This window comes from Muscardinus avellanarius (assembly GCF_963383645.1).
Source record: "Muscardinus avellanarius genome assembly, chromosome: 11".
Classification (NCBI taxonomy): Eukaryota; Metazoa; Chordata; class Mammalia; order Rodentia; family Gliridae; genus Muscardinus; species Muscardinus avellanarius.
Window position 1 is genome coordinate 12,593,216 of NC_137797.1, and position 20,758 is coordinate 12,613,973.

Genomic DNA, 20,758 nt, shown 5'->3' on the forward strand with positions numbered 1-20,758 from the left:
AACTTAAGGAGAAGAATAGTTTGAAACCCATTAAATAATACTTGTAGGGCCCTTCCCCACTATTCTTTATAGTTATTCAAACCTTAGAGAGGAGAGAGAGAGAGAGAGAAGAGAAGAGAAGAGAAGAGAGAGAGAGTATGTGTGTGTGTGTGTTCATTAGTCAGATAGTATCTTTCACTTAAAACCCAAGTAGATTCTGTTGTGGCCACTGGTCTCTTGCTCCATACATCTCACATATGTTATTGTCCACTTTCTAAAGGGCCAAACTGAATTTGTGATGGCGTGAGGAACTGCCATTTTCTGTATAAGTGAAGGCAAGTCATAGAACCTATAATTCATTACTACTTTGTAAGTAAGGGCTGTCTCTGTTAAATTGAGTTCTCTGAGGGCAGGGATGGGCTGATTGATTTTTACATCCTCAGAAATTAGTACAAATGTTGGCACATACTTTATTACATAATGATTCCCTATTGTGAATGAAGTAGCATGGTGTAGTAGAAGATGGAAGGCTCTAGAGTTTGATGGACCTGAAGTAGGGTTACACTTGTTAGCTAAAGGATGTTGGACCAGGTTTTAACCTTTCTGAGCTATACAATCAACTTTTTTTTTGTGAGAATCAGACATTGTACCCTCATAATGCCTGGCAGTGGATGATTATAATTTTTTCCTCAATAATTTTTTGAAATAATTTTAAAATTAAAGAAACATTACCAGAGTACCATATCCCACCCAGACTTCTATATTCCTTTCATTCATTTTTCCCAGTTTGTTAATCTTTTATTGCGTCTGCTTTACTGACCACTCTGTTTTTTTTTTTTTTTTTTTTTTTGGTGGTACTGGGATTCCTGGAAGCCCTTCTACCTCCGGGCTACACTCCCAGACCTATTTTTACATCTTTATTTGGAAACAGGGTCTCCTAAGCCAGTGCGCGCGGCTGGCTTCGAACCTGCGCGATCCTCCTGTCTCTGCCTCCCAAGCACGGGGATTATAAGCGTGCGCCACCACACCCGGCCTGACCACTCTTTATGTGTATACATACAGACCCTTTTCCTTTTCTTCTTTCTTTCTTTCTTTCTTTCTTTCTTTCTTTCTTTCTTTCTTTCTTTCTTTCTTTCATGGTATTGGGGGTGGAACCCAGGGGCTTTCTACCTCCGGGCTATGCTCCCAGACCTATTTTCTATTTTATTTGGAAACAGGGTCTCACTAAGTTCTGAGAGGCTCACTGAGTAGCTGAGGCTGGCCTCAAACCTGTGCAATCCTTCTGTCTCAGTCTCTCAAGCATGGGGATTATAAGCATGCGCCACCACGCCCAGTGACCCTTTTTCATTATTTCTTTTCTGAATTCTTTTGAGAATAAGCTGCAGAGGTGAAATCTATTCAGTGTGTAATCCCCTAAATAGGACTTTTCTATGCAGTTAGTGTGTAACTCTTCAAATCAGGAAGCCAGTATTGGCACCATGCATCTACTGACCCCACTGTTGCCAGCTGTCCCAGTAATGCCTCTTTTTCCTTTTTGGTCCAGCTCTATATAGGAATATGTGTCATGTTACCATGCATGTCCCTTCAGACATCTTCAGTTTGAAGCAATTGCTGAGTCTGCCTTTCTTTCATGTCCTTGACATGTCTAAATTTTGACCTATTTTCTCGTGGCAGCATTCATTCACTTTGGCAGGAATACCGCCACATTGATACTCTGCTCTTCTCAGGGCATCAGATCTGAAGGCGAAGATGTCACCTGTCCTATCACCAGTAGTAACATTAACTTCGATCACCTGGTTAAGTTGTGTCTGCCATGTTCCTCCACCTTAAATTTGCCATTTACCCTTTTGTAATGGGTTATTATCTTGTGGAAAGGTATTGTGGGTTACATCACTATCCTGTTCCACAACAGACTCTACCTAATAGCCTTAGCACTTCTGCAAACTGTTTCCTGCACCTGTCACTTCCGTGAGAGTTGTCAAATGATGATCCTCTATTTTTGTCAAATTGTCCATATTTATTAGGTGTCATTCTGTTATATGGAAGAGTTTTCTCATTTCTTCTTGCATTTATTTCTAGCAGTATATTTTATTTCAATGACTTATAATCGATTTTTATTTTTCTGTTTCTCAAGCTGTCCCCTGTTTGGCCAAGGGGACACGCCTGTGTCCTTGTGACTTAATCCTGCCATTCATGAAACATTTTCTTATTTTCATATATAGGAAGATTTTCAAGCTTATTTTGTTCTCTTCCAGCCCAAACTTGGAATCAGCCGTTTCCAAGGAGTCTTGAATCTTTTAAATGGATGAAGAATTGGGTACTAGATATGCACATTGCTGTGGAGGTGTGACCGCTTCTAGGCTCCGAGCAGACAAAACTAAAAACCTATGTGTGTGGGTTTCTCACAGTAAACATCTTTACTTCTGTAGCTTGGTGTCCTGGATGTGTATGTATGTGTGTATGTCTGATGTCTGCTTTAGCGCGTGTATGTACGTTATATATTTTAAATAGATACTGAACCATTTCCAGCTCATAGTTTCATTTTATATTATAAAACTGTGAGTTCATACTGATAGTCCATCTTAAGCCCTCTGCTGCTTTCCAGTAGTGAGAAACTGGCTCCTCAGTGTATTTCCTTATTTGCTCAGTGTGACCAGTTTTCTAGCCAGCGCCTGCCTCTCCCTCCGTGTCCTGCCCTGCGTGCCCGGGGTCCTCAGTCAGTGTGTCCTGTGGCCTATTCCTCCACGAGCCTCCCACTCTCCCTACAGTTTCTCATCTTCGTCAGCCGCCCCTCCCCCAGCTCTCCCTGTCCCTCTACCCTGACTTCTGCCTGGGATCCATATTCCTCAGCCCTCCACTTCACCTGTGCCCTTAGTTATTTTACTACTTTATGATGGAAGAGGAAGGGGGCTGTTATCATTTTATGAGGGAGATTTTATAAACACATATTTGTTTATTCAGGTATAATTTATATGGCAGTGAAATTCATTCTTATTTATCTATTTATTTAGGTTCTACTGGGGGGTGGAACCCAGAGGTTTTCTACTTCCAGGCTATACTCCTAGACCTATTTTATATTTTATTTGGAAACGGGGTCTCACTAAGTTGCTGAGAGCCTCACTAAGTAGCTGAGGCTGGCTTTGAACCTATGTCATCCTACTGTCTCAGCCTCCTTGCAAGCGCTGGGATTACAAGCGTGAGTCACCACGCCTGGCGAAACTCATTCTTTTAAGGTTACATTTTAATGAGTTTTGACAAATATAATTGCCACCATCAAAATGCAAAATATTTTCATCATCACAAAATGTTTCCTCAGGCCCCCCCCCCCCTTTTTGTGGCACTGAGGATGGAACCCAGGGTATTCTACCTCCGAGTGACACCCCAGCCCTATTTTTTATTCTTTATTTGGAAACAGGTCTCACTGAGTTGCAAAGGGCCTCACTAAGTTGCTGAGGCTGGCCGCAAACCGTGATCCTCCTGTCTTAGCCTCTCAAGTGCTGGGATCACAAGTGTGCGCCGCCACGTCCGGCTCTTCAGGCACCTTGGAAGTCAGTCCCTTTCCCATCCTCAGCCACTGGCCATTGCTGATCGGAGTTTTGTTCCTGTGTAATGCCTTCCCTGAAATGTTTGCTTCTTTTATACAGTGTAATTCTTTTGCAGTCATATGTGCTATTTTATATGTTATTAGTAATTTGTTCCTTTTTATTGTTGAGGAATTGTTTATGCATGTACCACAGTTTATTCACTCACCAGCTGATGAAGACTTGGGTTGTTTCTAGCTTTTGACAATTATGAATACAACTGAAACAAATATGTGTGTGTGGGCTTATGTTTTTGTTTCTCTTGGGTAAATATCTAGGGGTTGGATTGCTGGGTCATATGGCAAGTATATGTTTAACTTTATGAGAAATTTCCAAACTGTTCCCAAAAGTGGCTGTACCATTTATATTCTCCTCAGCAAGGAATGCATCTATATTTCTCCCACCATCTGGTATCACTGGATTAGAAAAGAATAGAAGAGGGATTTAGTGGTGTGTCCATGTGGTTTGAATTTGCATTCCCCTAAGTACTGATGCTGTTGAACATCTTATTTGCATATTTGCAGTTTATACCTCTTTCACTTTGATCTGTTTGCTGTGTGTGTGTGTGTGTGTGTGTGTGTGTGTGTGTGCGCGCGCATGCGCACATGAGTGTGTGAGTGTGTATGTTACTGAGAATTGAACCCAGGGCCTTGTGCATTCTGTGCTAGGCAAGTGATCTATCTACTGGCTACATACCCAGCCCTCTTTTTTTTTTGGTTGTACTGGGATGGAACCCAGGGGCATTCTACCTCCGAACGACACCCCAGCCCTATTTTTATTCTTTATTTTGGAACAGGGTCTCACTGAGTAGCAAAGGGCCTCTCTGAGACTGGCCACAAACCTGCGATCCTCCTGTTTCAGCCTCCCAAGTACTGGGATTATAAGTGTGTGCCATCATGCCCAGCCCAGCCCTCATTTTTCAAACAAAGTTTTTAATTTTCTTAGTTCAGAAAGTTTTTAAAATACATTTTTGGTGGTATCGAATGCAAGGGCACGCTGCCTCCCAATTAAGACTTCTAGCCCCTTCTATTTGCTATTTTGAAACTGTGTCTCACTAAATTATTGAGTGTGGCCTTGAACTTGTGTGCTTCCTGTCTCAGTTTCTCAGTGGATTATAGGCATGTAACACCATGCCTAACTAAAATTTTTCTATAAATTCTTAATGAATCCTTTTTCAGATACGCACTTGCAAGTTTTTTCACTATTTTATTAATTTCAAATTATAAATGTAAAAAACTTAGCTGGGTGTGGTGGTGCACACTTGTAATCCCAGTACTTGGGAGGGTAAGACAGGAGGATCACAGGTTCTTGGCTAGCCTCAGCTACTTGTGAGTAGTAAGCTATTTATTTGTTTACCTACCTACTTACTTACTTACTTACTGGTCTGGGGATGGAACCCAGGGGCATTTGACCTCCGAGCTACACCTCCTGCCCTATTTTTTATTCTTTATTTTGAAACAGGGTCTCACTGAGTTGGGGAGGGCCTCACTAAGTAGCTGAGGCTGTCCGCGAACTACAGTCCTCCGGTCTCAGCCTCCCGAATGCTGGGATTACAAGCGTGCACCACCACGCCCGGCTTAGTAGTAAGCAATTTAGTAAGACCCTGATTCAAATAAAAAATAAAATTGGCCAGGCATGGTGGTGCATGCTTGTAGTATCAGCATTTGGGAGGCTGAGACAGGAGGATCGCAGTTTGCGGACAGCCTCAGCTACTTAGTGAGGCCCTTTGCAATTCACTGAGACCCTATTTCAAAATAAAGAATGAAAAATAGGGCTGGGGGTATAGGTCAGAGGTAGAATGCCTCTGAGTTCAATCCCCAGTAATAAAAAAAGTAGAAAATTATAAATATGGTTTCTTTAGTATAGAAAAATGTTGGATTGAATTTCGGGGGCTTTTTAGGGGCCCTTGTACTATGACTGCCCAAGGGAAATGTTTGTGAGAGGGAACATCTAGTCTGGGGAGGCAGGGATTGGAGGCTCAGGTCAAATTGCATTTCCCTAGTGACTGGGGTTATTTGGTGCAAAAAGGAAGGAAAAACTGAGAGGAAAAAACCCCAGAGGGGAGGTTAGTGGTGATGGTCAGTTTTCTATGGGAGGATTTAGTATGCAGGGATGGGAGAGTGGCAATTAGGTGCACACTTGTAATCTCAGCATTCAGGAGGCTGAGACCAGAGGATCGCGGTTCGAGGACAGCCTCAGCTACTAGTGAGGCCCTCTGCAACTCAGCGAGACCCTGTTTCAAAATAAAGAATTAAAAAAATATATAGGGCAGGGGGTATAGCTCCGAGGTTGAATGCCCCAGGTTCCATCCCCAGACCCGCAAAATAAATACATAAGTAAAATAAAAAATAAAATAACCCCATGCCCACAGTAAAATAAAACATAAAATAAAGGCAGGAACCACTAAAGGAGCACGTGGGTTTAATATAGAGAGTGTTGAACATACTGATCCTAGTGTAAATCAAACATCAACCTGGAAAGAATGTTAGCAGCTGTGGTGCTCAGCTGCTTCCTGACAGGTAAGAGATGGCCATAGAGAGGGGACGTGCCTTACTGAAGGTAATATGGGGCACGAAGTGGCAGAATCAGACACAGATTCAGATCTTTAAGGACCTTGGTGAAGGAAATCTTAGTAACATATGAATTCTGAGGACATAGAGGTTTTTTTTGTGTGTGTGTGGTTCTGGGAATGGAACCCTTCTACCTCCGGGCTCAACTCCCAGACCTATTTTATATTTTATTTGGAAACAGGGTCTCTTAAGCCAGCGAGGCTGGCTTCGAACCTGCTCGATCCTCCTGTCTCCGCCTCCCAAGCGTGGGGATTACAAGTGTGCGTCACCACGCCCAGCGACATAGTTTTGTTATTCTTTATATTCAGTGATTTATAAGTACTCTTAGTATTTACTTAATACTTAGTAAAATAACAGTAGTAAAAACAATGACAGCACAATTAAAAATTGAACTGGTAATAGCTTGGCTAGAAATCAAATTGGAATACATCTTGAGTCAAAGAAAAAACTATCAAATGGAAATTCATTTTTGGCAAACAATGATGTTTAATTCTTGCTGAGCCCCAAGGGGAAAAGATGCAGAAGACAATAAAATATCATTAAGTGTGGGTTTTGATAGTTAGAGTGAGCTGTGAAAATACAAGCTCCCAAAGTTAGGACTTGTTACCATTAGCATTGCCTTTGAATTTTCACAGAATGATAAAGGAAGTTCCTAGAAAGCCTGATGGCAGTAGTTGCAGTTTCATTGGATTGCTAGTTGAAACCAGGCACTGTGCTGGGCTTCTCACCTTTATATTTTCTTAGTCCTTCCGCAACCAAGCAGAGCATTTGGTGATGTTACATCTCACCTGTATGTAAGTGCAGAAATTGAGATTGAGAGGAGTTAGACAATACGCCCAGCGTCCTGTGACTCAGGAGTGGCTGAGCTGGGGTGAACCCCGGACTGTTGGTGTCACTGTTCCCTTCACACCAGTGCTAATTAAAGTACCATTTGTAGACGGGCATTATTCCACTCACTGTTTATTCCCAATTCATACAAGATGAGTACAGAAGTAATTTGACAGTACTTTTATGAGTGTGGAATCCAGTATTAAGAAGTTTGGGCTTGGATTTTATGTCTGACCTTTTAAGAATTTCCCTTGTCTGTTTATTCATTTTACTGCATTTTGCAGAAGTACCCTTCCCTGATGGGTTGCCAACGTGAAAAGATAAAGGTTGCTCCTCACAGTTGAGCAGCTCCTCTGTCATGCTGCAGCCCAGCTTTGGTGACACCTGCACCAGCAGGGTTTGCTTTAGTGCTGGGGCTACTGGAGCTTCGCAGGGTGGGAGCTGGGGAGGGAGGGGGAGCCAGAGCAGAGGTGAGGATAAGGGGCAGCCTGGGGTCTTTGCCCTCTTGTGGCTGCAGTAAAGTGTGGGGCTGCCTTGCCTCCTGGGTCAGACGCAGTGTTTGGATCATGGCCCCCTTTCTGCAGAGCCTTCAGTGGCCATGCTGGTGGTGTTACAGGGAACAAGTATAGGAAAAGGAATTCACAGAAATACAGGTAAACTGAAGGTTGGAGTGCAGAAAAGCTACAAACTCTGTGCCTCTACCCCTGGATGCACACACAGGCCATGCACCTTAAACTGTTTCCCTTTATGGAAAAGGTTGCAGTTCCTTGGCAGGGTGGTGAGTTTTGATTGGCCCCTTCTCCTGTTTTTGCCAGGAAGAGAGTCAAGTTTTGTTCAGAGCTGGTTTGGGAGTCAGCTAAGATATGCCAAGTTCTCTGGACCTAATTTGAGTGTACAGTGCTTCAGGAGTGGGCCAGACCCCCATTTTCATTTGCCTCCCTGTACTCCAGCTTTCCACAGGCAGGGAGATGACACTCTCCTGCTTCTGTAACCCCATCTCACAGAGTTTCACTTCTCTGAGTTCATTTAAAGCCTTACCAGTGTAAGGAGGGTATTGCTCACTGAGGAGAATATGGTTTTAAGGAGCCGTTTGCCTAGAATTGTGTACTAGAATTCCTTGGCTAAGCAGCAGCCAAGGAATAGAGCCCATTCCTCTGCCAGGTTAGGATAGGAGATTAAGGAATGAGGCCTCAGAAGATTGATTAATTTTTCTACTACAAGAGAGGAAGTGGCAAAACAGGCCCTTTAAGAACTAGAGCAGTCTTAGTTGTGAAGGGTCTGGAGATGAGGGCAGATGTTGCACAGATGGGCCTCTTGCTAAAAACCTGACATGGTCGGCAGCAATTCCTGCCATTCCAGTTCTGTCTGAGGGCAAGGCTGCCACAAATGGCAGCTCTAATTTCAAACCCTTTACTTGCTTGACTGATGTTAATCCCTAGAATTTAGCCTAAGGCCAAGAGTTGGCTCTTGGCTGCCAGGCTGCCTAGTGTAACTGTGTTGGCCTGTTGAGGGAGTCTCAGGTGTTCCCCTGTGGTGACTGTGTGCCTGGGTATGGTTTGTGCAGGTCTGTCCCGCTCTCTACTGATATACACTGTTAATTTAACATTTATCAACTCCTGTGACAACAGAGATGGTTTATATTGCCAGTCTTTAAGTTTCATGGTGAAACATAATTTTCAGATTTATTAAACCCTCTTAATAATTGAATAGATGGAAGAAGACACATCACCCTAAAAGGTGTTGACCCTCAGAAAGGCAGGTGGGAGAAGCATTGGTCAGCAGACTTCCACAGACTTGGTAATTGCAGTACCACAGTCAGCCTCGGTATCCAGGGGGATGAGCCCTGGACCCCGTGGGCCCCAGAGTCACAGATGCCCAAGTCCCTTATATAAAATGGCATAGTGTTTGCCGTAACTTCCATGCACCCTCCCATCTGCTTTCAGTCATTTGTAGATGACTTATAACACTCAGTACACATAGTTGGGCGTGGTGGCGCACGCTTGTAATCCCCGCGCTTGGGAGGCTGAGACAGGAGGATTGTGCAGGTTCGAAGCCAGCCTCAGCTACTTAGTGAGACCCTGTTTCCAAATAAAGTATAAAATAGGTCTAGGAGTATAGACTGGAGGTAGAAAGCCCCTGGGTTCCACCCCCACTACCACACACACACACACACACACACACACACACACACTACCCAGTACACTATAAATGCTATTAAATAGTTGTCATACTATATTGTTTAGGGAATATGATGAGGGAAAACACTTACATGTTGGTACACAGATAACAATTTTTGTTTCTAAATTTTTCCAACATGTGGTTGGTTGAATTGTGTATGTAGAAGGTGTGGATATGGAGGCTGACTGACTTGACTCATCTCTATTAACTCTTGAACTAGAATTACCTTTGAGCATCTCAGTGTCCCTCCTGTAGATTACAGCTTCCTGAGGATCAGGCGGGTTTCTTATCCTTTTGGTATTCCTCAGAGAATTAGATCTTCTTAGTAGATTCAATAAATATTGAGCCAGTTACATAAACAAGAGGCTTTTTAACCGAGCACAAAGGGTGGACTTATATTTCAGTAGCTTATTTGTGAACTTAATTCTCCTGGTCGTGGTGCTGCATTTCTCTGATCAGGTTGCTGGGCCCAGATGGCTAGCCGGGTCCTTTTCCTTAAATATTTCAGCCTTTTGCCTTCGTAATTATTGGTTAAGCAGCGTAAAGACTGGGATTGTGGCTTTCAGAAGAGTTTTACTAACAGGCAGGCTCTACCATTCTTTTCACCACGCATACAAGTCCTTTCTGTGTAGTCTTTGGGGCAGTAAGAATCTGCATTAAAGTGACGACTCCCAGGTGAAGCTGGAGGTTAGTGTTGTATACAGTGTTTTTTAAGTGCGTAGAATCTGAAGGGATATGGTACTCGAAAGACTGTCTTACCACCACCTTTTACTGGTGAAAAGATAGAGACACAGCAAGATTCAGTAATGCCAGTAAATGGCCACCCGGACTGTTTTCAAGGCCTTCTGAGTCTTATAGTCCAGACGTTTGCCATACTACCAGAGAAGTCCCATATTTAATAGAAAGCATCAGTAAAGATTGATTTCCTGCAGAAACAAATGTTGGCAATTAAACATAGGCTTGTGAGTGGAAAAATATTTTCCTTTTGAATGCTAGAACTATGCCAGTTCCCCCCCACCCTACTTTTTGCATGATTGAGAAGACAGGACATAACAAAAAAAAGTTTTATAAAGGATATGCTTCATTTAAATACTTGCGGAAAGAAAAGTAGGCCACTTTGAATTTCCAAAAATAGCATTTAAAAAAAAGTGAAAAAGGAATTTTAGTTGCACGAGTGCCATTATTTTCTGGGGGTTTCTGAGTCCAGAGAGGATGCTGTCTCTCAGGAGAAGAGATGGGGAAATATGCTCTAAAGAGTGAATTGGGGGAGGGGAGGCTGGAGAAAGTTGTAGGCAGGAAAACTGAGTTTAGTAGTTTCAAAGTCAGTCCTGCCCCTCCCTCCCCTCCCCCTCAGAAAGGCCAATTAGGAGCCTGGTCCTAACTGGTTCCAGATGGGCTATTGCAGTACAAAGCTTCCCAGTGTGTTGGGCGGGGGCTGACCGAGGGGCCCTGAGCACTTCCTGTGCAGTCTGCGGTTGTGGCACCTAATCAGAACAGCCTGCCGACCAGCTCAAGAGCAGCCATCTAGAGCTCCCTCTGTGCCTCCTTCTGGGACTGCCCTTTCCCTGCCCGACGTCCCTCCCCTTCCAGTCTCCTGTCTTCTCTCATCTCTTCTCATTTGTTTTCAGGGAACTTTAAAGTATTAATGATACTTTAATTATACATATATATACACACACATATTATACATATATACACACACATATACATCTGTGTTCTCATTCTCTCTTCTTGTGGGATAGGTACAGGGAAGAGAAAGAAATGATTAAAAGGTATTCTGAATATTTAGAAAGTTTTTAAAAAATGTACTTGAGAGGCATTGGATCAAAGTGAGTGTTGGGAATATAAGAATGTGAAAAAACTTGAAGAAACAAACCATTTTTCTTTTTGTGGTACTAGAGATTGAGCCCTGGGGCATTCTACAACTGAATTACACCCCCAGCTTTATTTTATTTTATTTTATTTTATTGTTTATTTATTTTGCAGGTCTGGGGATGGAACACAGGGGCATTCGACCTCTGAGCTATACCCCCTGCCCTGTTTTTTATTCTTTTTTTTTTTTTGGTGCAATGTATTCATACATCATAGTGGGATACAAACTTTTGTAGACATACATGCACACATCGCCCAGTCAGCCCCCACCCAATCCCCACCCCATTCTCTCCCCATCCCTCCCTCCCATGCTTGGCTTAGTGGTTGACATCTAGTATTATAGCAATTTATCAAAAATTAAAAATGATAATCTCACATAACAGTTTCATTTGTCTGATACCAAGCTTTTGATGACTTAAAGATAACATTTCAATATTTCTTTTTATTTTCTTACCAGAGAATATTTTTTTTTCTATTTTTTTTAGGTGAAACTATCATATATTTATATATTTATTTTTCAGAAAAAAACTCTATCCTAATATGGAATATGGACTCTAGATTCCCAAAACGATCTTGAAAAAGAACAAAGCTAGAAGATATATATTTTCTGATTTCAAACCATATAAAGCTGCAATAATTGAAACAGTGTAGTACTATTCTAAAGGCAGATATATAAACCATTGGAGTTAAATAAAAGCCTAGAGCTAAATTCTTCCCTATATTGTCAAGTTATTTTTGACAAGGTTTCCACGAACATTTGGTGGTAGAAATAATAATACTTTAACTAAATATTGTTGAAACATAATAATTACATGGAAAAGAATAAAGTTGGACCCTTACCTAATCCCATATACAAATATTAACTCAAAATAGATAAAAGACCTAAATATAAATCTTACGACTATAAACTTTTAGGAGAAAATCTGGGTCATAAAACCTCACAACACTGAAATTGGCAGTGATTTCTTGGATATATTTCAATGGCACAGGCAACAGAAGAGTATACAAACTCCCTAAAAAATAAAAAAAAAAATATTGTATATCCAAAGACAATGTAAACAGAGTTAACAGTTACTAATAGAATGGGATAAAATATTTCCAAATGCTATATCTGAAGGTATATTAATATTCCAACTAGAAATCCTAAAAAATTAAGAACAATAAAGGCAAACAATACCATTTAGAGATAGGTAAAAGACTAACGTAAGTAATGAATCTCCACAGATAACCAATCTTAGTTGTCTGTTGGATGGAAACTCTTGTTTCTCTGGTTCTGGTGTGTGTTACCTATTTCTTCTTTGTGGTTAATCTCTTTGAGTATTTTCTCTAGTGCTGGTTTTGAAGACAAAAATTCCTTCAGTTTCTGTTTGTCATGGAAGCTTCTTATTTCTCCATCTAATTTGATAGAAAGTTTTGCTGGGTAGGAAATTTTTGGCTGGAAGTTGTTTTCTTTCAGAGTTTGGAATATGTTACTCCAAGCCCTTCTGGCTCTCATGACTTGGTTTGGGAAGTCTGGAGTGATTCTATTTGGCTTGCCTCTGAATGTCACTTGGCCCTTTGTTTTTATTGCCTTTAAGATTCTCTGCTTGGCTTCCACACTGGTCATTTTGACAATTATGTGGCGTGGGGATCCTCTTCTCCGATCCTGTCTAAAGGGAGTTCTATAAGTTTCCTGGACCTGTGTATCAACCTCTTGCTCTATGTTTGGAAAATTTTCTGCTATTACTTCCTTGAAGAGATTGTTGATCCCTTTGGTTTCACTTTCTTTTCCCTCCTCTATTCCAATTATTCTTAGGTTAGCTCTCTTAAAATGGGCCCATATTTCTTCAATATCAGATTCCTGCTGTGGGATATTTTTTCCTAGATTAGAAACTATGCGTTCATTTTTGGAATGATCATCTTCTAAGAGCGAGATTCTGTTCTCCATGTGGTCTAATCGGTTGTTTGTGCTTTGAATTGAGGTCTTTACTTCATTAATTGCATCCTTTATCTCTTTTTGGCTCTCTCTGAGTTCTTTTCGAAGCACCTCTATTATTTCTACAGTTATTTTCCTGATTTGATCTTCTAGAAATCTCTGATTTTCTGTTTTATCGGGTTCTGATGTTGTGGGGTTGTGGGCATTCATTGCTCCAGTATTATTCCTCTTTCCCATGATTTCAGAAGTTTGTGCCTTCTCTGGGTTCTTCCCTTGGGTCACTATGACTTCACTTAAGGTGTTCTGGATCTCGAGTCAGTAGTATCTCAGACCCCACTACTCCTTTACTGGGTTGTATCACAGAGTCTCCGACCCAGAGAGTCGATAGAGGCTGCTTTAGACTGTGGGGGGTGCCAGGTTGCATGTCCTCCTATGGTGTGATATCTCTGCCACCGCCCCTCCCCCACTGGGTCAAGTCCCAGTGAGTACAGTACTGGGATTTCTCCTCTGTGGCCCGCAATTTGACTCACTGTTCTTGAGTACGCAGATGTAGCTGTACTGGATTCGGTGAATTCTCTGCTGCTGCCGCCGGTGGCAATATGGCGCCGCTGCTACGCCCTCGGCCGTGAGGCTGGCGTATTTCTTCTTGGTTTTGATTTCCACTCTGAATCCCTGCAGCGTGTGCTGAGCTCAGCCACTGGGAGCTTTAGATTTTACCTGCGGCGAGAAATTCCGCCTGGCTGTTCCGCAGCGGCTCACCTCGGCTTGCTGTAGCCGTCCGGTGAATTTGCCGCTACCGCCGGCAGTATGGCGCTGCTGCCGCGGCCTCGGGGGTGAGGCCAGTTATCTCCTCTGTGGCTCTGAGCTCTGTTCTCAGTCCGGTTTCTCTCTGGAGCCTGGTGATTTTTTTTATTTCTCTGGTGATGGTGTTTTCTGGCTATGAAAGGCGCTGATTTTGTGGTAATGGAGATTGGTTGTTAGCGGGGCTCTTAAGCCCCGCTTTTCTCGGTCGCCATCTTCCCAGAAGTCCTCCTCTTTTTTATTCTTTATTTTGAAACTGGGTCTCACTGAGTTGCAGAGGGCCTCACTAAGTAGCTGAGGCTGTTCACAAACTGTGATCCTCCGGTCTCAGCCTCCCAAATGCTGGGATTACAGGCGTGCCCCACCACGCCCGGCTCTATTTTATTTTTTATTCTGAAACAGGGTCTTGCTAAATTACCAAACATTGGCCTTGAACCTGCAATCCTACTGTCTCAGCCTCCCAAGTATTGGGCTATAGATGTGCACCACCAAACATGGTTAACTGTTTTTAATTTTTAAAAATCTTGCGACCCATTCTGAATGGTTCAGAACATGATGCAGGGTGGTTTATGCACACGGTAAACTGAGGATCGCTGGCCGTATCTGGCTGTGTGCTAATGGGTGAGTTGCACAGAGGTTCTAAGCACAGTAGAGGTGGTGAGGTGTTTTGCACTCAGATCCCAGGCGCATTGTGGCATTATTGCCAAGGGGCATGCCTGCTGTACTCAGGCTAGGATTTGCTGCCTTCTCAACTATGCATTTTATGTGTATTCTTGTTTTTTGTTTGTTTTTGGTTTAGATGCCAGTTAGACGGAGGAAATGCTTATCTCAGTTTTCTGGACCTAGCTGATTGTAGAAACTTTGCTGTTCCAGGGATTCACCTGGGTCTTTGCAGTTTCATTCTAATCCATTTGGCTACTGTATTGATGTTGTTGCATAAATGTGGATTTATTAGGATAGACGATATAGGCATAGTGCTCTCACCAACATTGTTTTGCTTTCCAATCTCTCCGTACTTTTAGTGCCCTCTTTGACCTTCTACTAATATGATTACATTTTTTGAGTCAAACATGAAGTTCCATTGTCTGGTGAAAAAATTTGTGCTATTTCTAGGTAGTGAGATTTTCTGGGAGATACAATTTGGAAGCTGAGATACTTGAATTTCTGGGATATTTTAGTGTTCATAGAAATAATGAGCCAGAGTATTTGAAATGAGGAGGCCTAAGAAAAGTCATAGTCACCCTCCCTAAACTGAGTCCTGCCAGTGTGGTGGCGCACATTTGTAATCCCAGCATTCGGGAGGCTGAGACAGGAGGATCGTGGTTCACGGACAGCCTCAGATACTTAGTGAGGCCCTTTGCAACTCAGTGAGACCCCTTTTCCAAATAAATAATAAAAAAATGGGCCTAGGGGGTGTAGCTTGAAGGTAGAATGCTCCTGGCTTCCATCCCCAGTTCCACCAAAAAAAAAAAAAAAAAAAAATCAAACAAAACAAAACATGATTGAGTCCTTGCAGTAACATTCTCAGTGTCTACCAGTAGAATCTTTTTTCCCCCACTTAAAAAAATTGTATTATTTATTTCTTGTGGTACTGGGGATGGAACCCAGGAGCATTCTACCTCTGAACTATACGCCCAGCCTGATTTTTTATTCTTTATTTTGAAACAGGATCCCACTCAGTTGCAAAGGACTTCACTAAGTAGCTGAGGCTGTCCTTGAACTGTGATCCTCCTGTCAGCCTTCCAAATGCTGGGATTACAAGCATGCACGACCATGCCAGGCTCTCACTTTTATTTATTTATTTACTTATTTATTTTATTTTTTGGTGGAACCCAGGGACTTAAAAAAAAAAAAAAACAACTTAAGGCTATACTCCCAGACCTATTTTATTTTATTTATTTATTTATTTTGGTGGTACTGGAGGTGGAACCCAGAGGCTTTCTATCTCCGGGCTATACTCCCAGACCTATTTTATATTTTATTTGGAAACAGGGTTTCATTAAGTTGCTGAGAGCCTCACTAAGTAGCTGAGGCTGGTTTCGAACCTGTGCGATCCTTCTGTCTCAGCCTACCAAGCGCGGGGATTACAAGCATGTGCCACCATGCCCCGCTCCCAGACCTGTTTTATACTTTATTTGGAAACAAGGTCTCACAAAGTTGCTGAGAGCCTAAGTAGTTGAGGCTGGCTTGGAACCTGTGTGATCCTCCTGTCTCAGCCTCCCAAACACTGGGATTACAAGCATGTGGCACCACGCCCAACATCTCACTTTAGTTTTTAAAATTCTCTTTGGAGTAGGTGTGAAGAAGAGAAGGTAGCTGAGGCATTTTTCATTTGTATGATTTTGAGTGGCTGTTATTTGCCAGATACCAGATTCGTATCATCTTATTTAACTCATTTGAACCTTAGGATAGGTGGTCTCATTTCCATTTACAGGCAAGAAAACTATACTTGCTTAGGCAGAGATTCTCATCTAGAGGCACCTCCTAGGGTAGTGTGGAAGGAGACCATGAGTGGCTTTTGAGACCCCACTTCACCTGGGCTCTTTTTGGGACACACAGTTGTTAAGTACTCTGAAGTGCTGTGTGTAGGAGGCACCCAGTTTGCAGCTCTGAATTCAGGCTACACCCAGAAATCTTGTTGATTTGCTTGAGAAAAGATGACATTCAGAATATGGGGGTTGGATTGGGGGTGGAGATAGTCCAAGGGAGTTTCGTTGACATGGACAGGGTTGAATCTTTGGTTGGGATCACTCTGACGACTCCATCCATATATATATTTAAGGCTTATCATGATTTGTAACTATTTATTTATTTACATGGTGTAATGTCCTAAACTTTATGAAGTTGTGAAGCCTGTGTCTGTTTTCATACTGTATTCATGGCACTGGTCCTGGCTAAGCCTTTGCCTATTATTTTGGGTTAGAGGATTAACTGAACTTTTTTATGAAAAAAGTCTTAATTTCATAGATTTTTTATTGTTGTTTTCTACATTAGCTTGATGTCTTTTCTTAAGCTCCACGGATGGATTTTTGCTTTATTTCAGAAAATATGATCAAGGCCTGGAAGCCCAGGCTGTTGAAGTATCTGGCTCACTGTGACCTCTAAAATGAGCAAGTTTGCCCCCACTCCCTTTCTTCATGTTAAGAAGAGCAGCACAATTCTTTTTGAGGCCACAAAAGAAATAAAGAAAAATAGGAGAATAAAGAAAATAGGAGAATAAAGAAAACTTAGTGACTGTTTGCTTTAAAAATTCTTGCTCAACTAAAGTGGTTTAATGACTCTTCCTTCCTTTAGCCTCTTTCAACTTTCCATCTGGAATTGACCTTTCCTAAATTTATCTTTTTAGGGGTCATATATTATGTGTAATATATACATATTTTATATATATACAATATACATATTTTATATATATACATGTATATCTAACTTAAGATTTGCTGTTTAAAAACCTTACCTTCTCCAAGACCAGGAAGATAGAGATAAGTAATTATGGGCAAGAAAATTAGGAAATAATTAGTAAAAATGTAGGTTTGAGTGGATCTGTGACGGCATACATGTATACATATACATGGTGTCCCTTCCCTTCTCTAGCTAGAATGACCTAGATTTTTTATTCTGGAAAACGTTGTATAATTTCTGGATACTGTTATTTCTTTTAGGTAGTTGGGCTAGAACATAATGGATTTGTAACTTACTTTTTAAGGTCTTTCTTGTATTCCTAAGTGCTAAATGGTATGGTTTTGAGGCATGTTTATCAAAGAAGCAGCAGCAGCAATAAAGTGACGCCTTTGTCCTTTCTCGCCTTCCGTCAGCCTGTCATTTCTGTCATTTCTCTGTCTTTCATAAAATGCTAGAAAGCTCTCTAAGTTCGGCATCTTAGACCAACCTTTGTCAGCCCTCGTTTTCTTTCCCTAGAATACCCATGCCTTCCTCATTTGCCCCTTCTGGCTTGTTCTCTGTTCCCCCTTCTAGACCTAGCCATTCCTCCTCCTTTTTTTTTTTCTTTCCTTTTGATCCTAGGGATTGAGCACAGGGACATTCTACCTCCTAGCTATCCCCACCTCACATTTTCGTGGTCTGGTGATGGATCCCAGGGGCATTCTGCCTTGGAGCTACTCCCCAGCCCGATCTATCTATTTATTTATTTATTTTTAAAATTGTCAAGTAGGGTCTCACTTGAGTTGCTGAGGCTAGCCAGTCTCAGCCTCCAAATACTGGGATCACACGTGTGCCGTCCTTTATCACTGTCACCACACTATACCTTTGCTGTGCTGCATAGTACACACAGCTGTGCTTTTGGGGCCTTCAGTGCTAACCCTTAGAGACTATCAACTAGCATTTGGTAGGTGTTCAGTAAATATGGAAAGTATAAATTATAGGCATTTTCTGAAAGCTGTTTTCTAAAGAATGTAAGATAGTCAAATATTTGACATTAGTAGATACATGCTCCAGATATTTTTGCAGGATAGTTAATAATATATATTGATTTCTCAGTAAAAGCAAGGGTATATGCTTACAACAGGGTGGGTATTGTGCAGGAGAGAGTGATTACGAACTGGTTCACATGGGTGTCGGACACATGACCTTGGCCTTTTTAGCATGGTCCTTGAGTCACCTGATTTAATATTAGTGGGATTCCTGGAGAAATGCACTGGATTTTTATTTAGAAAGTAGAAATCATAAATCTAATGTATAGATTCTGGCTGCATTGGGGTTTGTGGATTAAATCCAGTGGATGAGGGCCTGGGGACGGAGCTCAGTGGTAGTGCTCATGTGTAGCACGCACAAGCCTTGGTTCAATCCCCAGCACCGAAACCTCCCAGCCAGACAGTGCAGATGGGACTGCAGAGGCACTGTGGTATTGAGTCGGCCGGTAGAGGCATTATGCCTGTGGTAATATTTTATTTCAAATATCATACAATTAAGTTCTAGAATATGTTATCTGAAGTTTTATCATTTCACTTCAGCATATAATTTCTTAAGCTGATTTTAATTTAAAAAGATCTGAGAGGAATCATTGCTGTTTGTCTAGAAATTTAGAATAATAAGATTAGAATAATAAGTATCAAGTGCCTGCATTGTGCTTAATGCTGTTATAATACATAAAAATATTACTTTGCCCTTGATGTCAAAACTTATGTTTTATTGATGACAGAGAACACAGACACAAAATTATTTCTAGATGTGTCTTTCCAAAACTGATTATCTGTAAATGAGAGGCTAAGTTAAGGGGAGAAAAATAGGGTTTGGAGTTCTTATAGATTAGGGTTAGAATGCTGGGATGATGGTGGTGATAATTTACCAGGGATTAAACCCAGGGCATTTCTACCTCTTAACTATACCTGTATGTAGCCCATTTTTAGTTTGAAACAGGGTCTTAAATTGCTGAGGTTAGCCTCAAATCTGTGATCTTCTTGTGTCAGCCTCCTCAGTACTGGGATTGCAGGTATGTGTCTCCATACCCAGCTACAAGTCTGGCTTAAAAAGTTAATAAGTTAATGTAACCTGATCATATTGACATCTGTGGAACTCTTGTTTTTCCTTGTAAAGTGGATATAAGAATATGTATAACTTGCTATTTTGTTTTTATTTTTGAGAAAGTGACAACTCATATAAAACATTGCTACAAATAAGTGTACTTAATGCATGTTTGAATGAAAGAGCAGATAGAGTTTTAATGACAGCAGCCCACGAGGTTCATACCCTTGCTATAGACTTATCATGGTAAATGGCTTAGATGTAGAGCAGGTGACCGCCTGCCTTGGGAATGTTGAGACAGACCTTTAGAAGGGTGCTCGTCATAGCTGCCGAGCCTTCCCACCATTGGTGTACACAGGGACGGTTTGGCACAAGGACTGGCTTCTTAGGAGTCAACAAGGAGTGAAATAGAAAAGCAAGTACATCAGGTTGGGCTAATCTATTCTTCTCCCTCACCCTCCAGGGGAACGTTTCAGGTGTTTGTCAGTATAGACAGCATTTGCAAAGCTTTATTCTCCATGCCTGTGTGTTAACTGATGGGGCATTTTGACTTTGCTAGATGCTCCATATTGTTTACATCTGTTTGGGGCAGATGACTATTTCTTATCATACTAGATTCTTTTTATGTCTATTTTGGGGGGGGTGCTGGGAAGTTGGTGTCCTAGAGCTGAGTTTCTGTCCTGCAAACTGAAAATACAATTTTTTTTTTTTTTTTGTGGTACTGGGGTTCCTGGAAGCCCTTCTGCCTCTGGGCTACACTCCCAGACCTATTTTTATATTTTTATTTGGAAACAGGGTCTCTTAAGCCAGCGCGATCCTCCTGTCTCCGCCTCCCAAGCGCGGGGATTACAAGCGTGCGCCACCACACCCGGCTGAAAATACATTTTCCTGGGTGTCTTGTTTTTATCTTCTCCCCTTCCTACTACAAGGCTCTGACCTGCTTGGAGCTTTTCCTACTTGGTCACATTGATGCTTTGTCCTTCAGACTCTTACAGGACATAGCCCCTGGGTTGATTGTGTTGAGCACTCAACACGGCTCTGGGAAAGAATGACTCCCCAGAAAGGGAAGTGGGCAGCTTGAGCTGGAAACTGAAGCCCTGGCATAGTCAGGCATCATTTAAGGGAAAGTGAGTAGCAATTTTAAAATTGGGAGTTTGGATTAAGAAAACGTATAGCTAGCTCCAAAATTGAGTAGTGGTCACAGATTGGTTGATGTTTGAAATGAATATGGCTGGATTTTGCGGGAAGTGGAAAAACCTTTGTAGGAACTGGTTCAGGAAATTATGGACTATTTATGGCATATCTCTTGTTAGAAAAAAGTAATTTTCTAGAAGTTAATATTCTTCCTGTGGGGATTTTAAGTTTCTAATTATATCCATAGGAATTTTACTAATAATTTCAATTTACTCTGTCTTTAGTCCTTTTGGCCAAGGGACCAAATTTACATTGATTTTGTCAATAATTCCTAAACCATTTCTTAGTGAAAGCTACTTTTCGAAAAAAAGGTATGTGAGAACTTGCTTAAGTTTACATATGGGTCAGTTCCTGGGAAGGAA

General features: G+C 41.6%; 1 protein-coding gene across 18 annotated transcripts in view; it reads left to right on the plus strand.

The window, feature by feature from the left end:
• RBFOX2 (RNA binding fox-1 homolog 2) overlaps window positions 1-20,758 on the plus strand; it is a gene marked incomplete at its 5' end in the record, with an annotated part of 286,161 nt that overhangs the window by 50,556 nt on the left and 214,847 nt on the right. The gene's annotated exons all lie outside the window — the stretch shown is intronic.